The sequence below is a fragment of the Coffea eugenioides genome, chromosome 3 (genome assembly GCF_003713205.1).
Source record: "Coffea eugenioides isolate CCC68of chromosome 3, Ceug_1.0, whole genome shotgun sequence".
In the NCBI taxonomy this organism is placed as follows: domain Eukaryota; kingdom Viridiplantae; phylum Streptophyta; class Magnoliopsida; order Gentianales; family Rubiaceae; genus Coffea; species Coffea eugenioides.
In genome coordinates, this window is record NC_040037.1 from 23,585,847 (window position 1) to 23,592,940 (window position 7,094).

Consider the following 7,094-nt stretch of genomic DNA (forward strand, 5'->3'; position numbering starts at 1 on the left):
CCGTCCTAGGCCAGCAGACATGCACTACTATATATAAGAGAAACAGTAGAAAAATTAGAACTGTTAGTAAACCCACACCCCAATCCCCAAGCAAGTGGGAAGCCAAGGAGGCTTCTCCAAGCATTGTTAGAAGTGTGTAGCATGACCTAGAAGCTTTTGGATCTCTCTAGGTTTTTCAAGAGCATTGTAAATAAGAGGCTTAAGACAAGAATGGTACGGAACCTTCTAGAGATTCACACTTGTGTAACATAATGTAAGAGAGCGTTCAAGAGATTAGCAGAACACTCTAGAAGAACAAGTTGTATAACTAGTTGGTAGAAAAGTCTAGAGTAATCTTGAGTTTTGAGAGGTTTGTATATAAACGGAAGCTTGTAATGAATTCCAACCTTGAAGACTTTATTGTAATGATGAAATCCACTTCTACAAAGACTTTGAGTACAATGGTTATTTTAGAGTGAGTGGGAATAGTAGGAGAACTAAGAGTAAGTGGGAGTAGTAGGAAAACTAAGACAAGTCTATTACAACTTCTGATATTTTTTCGCCGATGCCTGTCTTCTGAATCTTGAATCTATTTATAGAGGCTCGGTTCTGTATTTCATCTTCATTTCAATTTTGCTTTCATTTGTTGTGGCCGACATTCTTTTTCAAAAGTCGTTTGGATTTTGTCCACCGATGAGGTCATCAAAAGGATCAAAAGTAGATTCTGATGATCCTGCTGGCTCCTCTATTTTGTCTTCTTCTTTTGGCTTTTGTAAATAATTCAGATATTCTTTCAGCATCTCGGGATTCTGCATGATTTGCTTTATTAAAAAGTTACTGGCTGTTTCTTCGGATGCCATTTCCGTCACCTTTTCTTTGTCTCTTTTTGGAGTGAGTGGAGTTGGTGTAGTGGTTGGAATGATTGTTGACTGTCTTGTCTCCTTTTGAGTAGTGGTAGTAGCTGTCCACTTTAATTTGTCTCCAGTGGTCAGGAATCTGATCACATTAGTTTGATCGCCAAATTCTTGATTGAATCCAGTCCACCATTTTATTTTGAATTCTCTTACCAATGACATTGGCAGAGGTTTTTCCAGTTCTTGATGAATTTTGAAACTCCAGCAAAATATCCATGGCACTTTGAATTCCATGTGGAATAAAATTGGTCTTGTATATTCTTCCCCCTTTGCTCTTTTTAGATATGTTTGAAATCCCATGAGAACATTTGGAGGTAGAATCTCTGGTTGGGGTCCAAACCATATCTAAAAAGAGCAAAGGGGGAAGAATATACAAGACCAATTTTATTCCACATGGAATTCAAAGTGCCATGGATATTTTGCTGGAGTTTCAAAATTCATCAAGAACTAGAAAAACCTCTGCCAATGTCATTGGTAAGAGAATTCAAAATAAAATGGTGGACTGGATTCAATCAAGAATTTGGCGATCAAACTAATGTGATCAGATTCCTGACCACTGGAGACAAATTAAAGTGGACAGCTACTACCACTACTCAAAAGGAGACAAGACAGTCAACAATCATTCCAACCACTACACCAACTCCACTCACTCCCAAAAGAGACAAAGAAAAAGTGACGGAAATGGCATCCGAAGAAACAGCCAGTAACTTTTTAATAAAGCAAATCATGCAGAATCCCGAGATGCTGAAAGAATATCTGAATTATTTACAAAAGCCAAAAGAAGAAGACAAAATAGAGGAGCCAGCAGGATCATCAGAATCTACTTTTGATCCTTTTGATGACCTCATCGGTGGACAAAATCCAAACGACTTTTGAAAAAGAATGTCGGCCACAACAAATGAAAGCAAAATTGAAATGAAGATGAAATACAGAACCGAGCCTCTATAAATAGATTCAAGATTCAGAAGACAGGCATCGGCGAAAAAATATCAGAAGTTGTAATAGACTTGTCTTAGTTTTCCTACTACTCCCACTTACTCTTAGTTCTCCTACTATTCCCACTCACTCTAAAATAACCATTGTACTCAAAGTCTTTGTAGAAGTGGATTTCATCGTTACAATAAAGTCTTCAAGGTTGGAATTCATTACAAGCTTCCGTTAGTCACTCAACAATCAAAAGTAAGTCCAACTACTTATGTTTAAAGCAAGACTTCCACATTTGTAACCAAGTTGGAAAGTTGGTAAAAAACCAATCAAGAAGTAGAGAGCTCTTTTGAGCACTAACCTTTATCTTTAGCTTGTCTTTCGTAGCCTTCACTTTACGTATGTTTTCTAACGCTTCTGCATGACCTACACTACTTGGGCGCATGAGAGGTTAGACTGAACTAGTGATCTTCAGGCAAGGGAGGCTAAACGATTGCGAGTGCCAGGCGAGTCGCTGAAGCTACGATAGTCGGCCCGTGACACTTGTTTCTTTTCCCTTCTTTTTTTAATTTTTTTTTAGAAGGGAGGAGAGCTGGGAAGGGGAGTTGTATGTGTGTAGTGTGTGTTTGTGAGAATTGAGAGAAAGAGAGGTAGAGATAGGGGAGCCGAGAGTGGCGAGTTGGAGAGTTTTTTAAGTGAAGTGAATTTTTGAGAAAATTTTGAGAGACATAGCCTAGAGGAAGAGATAGGGAGTTGGGAAAAAGTTGGAGTGTGCTCGTGAGTGCATGTGTGTTAGTGTCTTGAAAAAAAAAAAGAAAAGGACCGAGAGAGAGGAAAAAATGGTGGAGTGGATGCATGTGATGATGATTTTTGTACAAGATAAAGAAAAAGAGGGATGGAGAGTGGAGTGTTTTTTGGGTTAATAGTGTATTGGTTGAAAAAGAGAATATTAGGGTGTGTAAGTTTGGTTAGGATTTTTATTTTCTTTATTTTCTCTTTTTCCCTTTTTTAAAATTCCTAAAAAATAAGAAAAATAAAAAACTACATCAGTATATATGAAAATGAATAATCGAAAAGCAAATAAATATCTTAAGAAAAAATTAAGAAGCAACAACAAAAATTTAAAAATTTGGTGTCTACAGCTTTCTCAAGGTCCTTGTCACCTTTCTTGAAGAGATTAGAAGTTCCTTCAAGTGTTCAATGAAGCTCTAGAATCGAACTTCTTGAGTGTGGCTGAGTTAGAGTATATGTAATGACACAAAAAATGATGAGAATCTAAAAATTTTGAGGAAAACTCGACTTTTGGAAGGAAATCAAAGCTAGAAATTCACTAGAAATGTAATGGCTTAAGCGACTCAACTAACTACTTGAGTACCTACGCAACTATTAGGTTCATGAGTAAAGGATTATGAACCACATTGGTTCGACAGATGGAGAAAGAGTGGTTAATATGTAAATAAGGGCCAAAGACCGAACAGTTTAAGGTTTTGGGTTAGAGTTGGGTTCCAGACTTACATATTGGACTCTTTGATAGGTTCTCTCGAGGCGTTTCTCCCTAACAAGTGGTATCAAAGTTTCAGATTGCAAAACAGGACTACTCATGGACAAGTGGACTCTTTTCAAAGTTGGATCGGCGAAAATTCTCTTCTTGATAGTGGATCGAAGTGCTAAAGTACTAAAGAGTTTGGTTGGTGTTGGACCAGGTGCATCATAGGTTTGGCAAGGGATCTGATTGGTATTAGACCAAGGAGCTAAGAGTTGGCAAGGGTTCGGAATCTAGTTGGATGTTGAAGAAGAGTGGATCCATGATTGGAAGAAAAAGTGATCTTAGGTGATAAGGTGGGCTTGCGTTGAGTATTAAAATTGGTTTGAAGAAGAGATTACAAACTTGGATTTAATACGAGGGGTTACTCATGAAGGAGTAGATTTGTTAGATTCATGAGTACAGGATTATGTTCCATAATGGTTCAAGAGACGGAAAAAGAGCGGTTAATATGTAAATAAGTGGCCAAAACCTAATAACTTAAGTTTTTGGATCAGAATTGGAATCTTGACTTACATATTGGGCTCTTTGATGGGCTTTGTTGAGACATTTCTCCCTAACAGCAACAATAACTGGAATGAACAAGAATGAATATGAAAATTTGACAATTGATGACCTGGAAATTAAGGACGAATTTAGACTCAATTTTAGACCTAGAACTACTAGAAATATTCTCAAAATTTACTGGTAATAATGATTTAAAGACAGCTAAAGCGACGATGACGCAAAGGAAGAGATTAGGAAACTACCCGACAACTAGGACACAAGCCAATGAAATTTGTATGTGTGAGTTAAATTGGAGTAGGAATATGGAAATATACCATTTTTCCTAGTTAAAAAAGGATTTAAAACTTCCCAGTAGCTATTTCCAAAAGGTTTTAGGTCAACAAGAACCAAAATCGAAAAGTTGGAATTGGAAATTTGATTGTGTTTAGGAAACTAGTAGCGGCTGCTTTTTAATTCTTGTCTAGCCGAGTTTTAAACTTCCAAAAACACAATTAACACATGTTTTGGAGTGTTTTAAAGATCAAAAGTTGTGGCTGCATGTTTCCTTTTTTTCATTTGTAACAACCAAGAATTTCAAGTTGGACAGCTAGGGTTTCACAAGAATTGTTTTTGGTAACTTATCTTGTTTTGATGTTTTACCCCAAGAAACCCTAACAACCCATCAAGATCCTTCAAGAGCTTAAAGAATCTGATTCAAGAATGCAAGAAACTCAAGAAAGTGTTTAGGAAATTTGCCCAACAGCCTAAGGGCTCAAAATTTCTCAAGAACTCAATGTTGGTTTTGAAGAACATCAAGAATCAACTTGTAGAGTTTCAAGAACTTCAAGATTGATATTTTGGCAATCAAGAACTTCAAGAAATCTGTAAATTTGACTCAAGAACTCAAGAAAAATTTATGAACAGTCCACACACAACACAAATCATAAAGAATCCCTAATGTAAAAATCGGATTTCTTCAAAACAAGAAATGGACAAAAAAAAATTTTATTGTTGAACTAGACACAAAAACAGACAAGAAAGATAACACACTAATAGAAATTTTTTTGGGATAAATAGTAACTTTGGGATGAAGAGTAACTTCAACAACCTGTTTCAAGAATGCAAGAAGCTCAAGAAAGTGTTCAGAAAATTTGTCCAATAGCCTAAGGGTTCAAGATTTCTCAAGAACTTAATCTAGGTTTTGAAGAAAGAATCAACTTTTAGAGTTACAAACACTTCAAGATTGATATTTTGGCAATTAAGAACTTCAAGAAATCCATAAATTTGACTCAAGAACTCAAGAAAAAGTTATGAATAGTCCACAAACAACATAAACAACACAAATCACGAAGAAACCCTAATGTTAGAATCAGATTTCTTCAAAACAAGAAATGGATAGATTTTTTTTTATTGTTGAACTAGACACAAAAACGCACAAGAAAGATAACACACTAATAGGATTTTTTTTAGATGAAACCCATAAATCACAAACCCTGGAGCTAGACGATCAATACCTAAAATTTGACAATGAAAAAACATACAACCCCTCTAAGCTGCAAAATTATGAATTTTGAATTTAATTTCAACCCACAACTTAACAGATTAGTGAACCAAGGTTATTGGTAGAACAACGTCACAATCAAGTATGTTTCTTGATTGATAAGCTAAAATGAACACTTAGAACTCTTCTAAGATGTTCAAAGGAATGCTTCTAAGGAGCCAAGAGAAAACTCTCAAAATTTGTGTCTTTCTTCCAATGATTAAAATGCAGCAAACAAGCAATATTTATAGCCTTGCAAGTCTCAAAACCTAATTCACCTTGGAAAGATTAAATAAGACAAAGTTTCCTAACTAAACATGGAACCCTAATTCGGCTCTTTCTTGTTTCTACTTAACCGATTATTTCACTAATTTTTAATGACTAAATTATCACTAAAATGCTCTAAATAATGTAACAAATTAGATTAAAATACCTATATAGACAACTCAACACTTAAGAATGATGTGGACCAACTTGAGCTTGATCTTCACTTGATGCCACATCAATTGAATCTTCGAATTGCATCAAATTTGATTTTCTATGGGTTTCTTTTATGAAATATGTCTATAAGGTGTTATAAAAAAATCATAATAATTTAATTTCATATTATAAATAAAAAATTTAGAATCCTTTTGAAAATTTCTTATTTTTAGAAACTAGGAACCTTGAAAGAATTGGTTTGACGAATTAGTTTTCTCACTCCATTCAAGAAAGTTCATCTCTTGTTTCTAAAAATTTTGGAAGAATTTATTCTTAAACTAACTTCCATAAATAATTTGAAATAAATTCAAAATTCTCGTGATGGTAATAATTATGAATTTTTAATTGTTTGGGGGTCAAAATTGTTAGGAAATCGGTTTAATTTATTTTAAATAGGTTTCTTAATTTGTGTGGAAGTAACTAGTTTCCTAATTGGTTTTAGTTATTTGAAATAGTAGCCAAAGAATTTCCTATTTTGTTTAGAACTTAGAGGTTATTTTCGATTCTGTACAAGTTTAGGAATTAGCATTGGTTTCTTGTTGTTATTTGGTTTTTTGACAAATAATGTTCTTTACAAATAAGTAGATTGACATACTACAAAGTGGCATACAAAGGACACACAAGAGCAATATGTAGCCTTATACATAGGATGTAGGGTGTGAGAGAGAATTCTTAAGAGATGAGAGATGGTATACAAGGTTGGACTTGAATTCAAATTGTATTCTTGTATAGCGTTTTCCTCTCATAATAAAGAACGGGTTTCTCTCCGTGGACATAGGTTCAATGATAAAATCGAACCACATTAAATATTGTGTGTCGTTTATCTTTTATGCTTGTAGCTTGTTTGTCATTAAATTGTTGTGTACTTGATATCTCAATACTTATTTCTTCCGCGTTTGGAACCTAACAAGTAGTATTAGAGTTTCCAGTTGCAAGATTGGGCTACTCATGAACAAGTGAATTTTTCTCGAAATTAGACCGGTGAAAATTTCCTTCTTGGTGGTAGACTGAAGTATCAAGGAGATTGACTGGTGTTGGATCACCTGCACCATGAATTTGGCAAGGGGTTCAATAGATGTTAGATCAAGGAGTTAAGGATTGGTGAGAGTCTGGAATCCAGTTTGGATATTGAAGAAGAGTGGGTCTGTGATTGGAAAAAAAAAAGGTGACCTTAGGTGTTAATGTGGGCTTGCATTGAGTATTAAAATGGGTTCGGAGAAGAACTTAT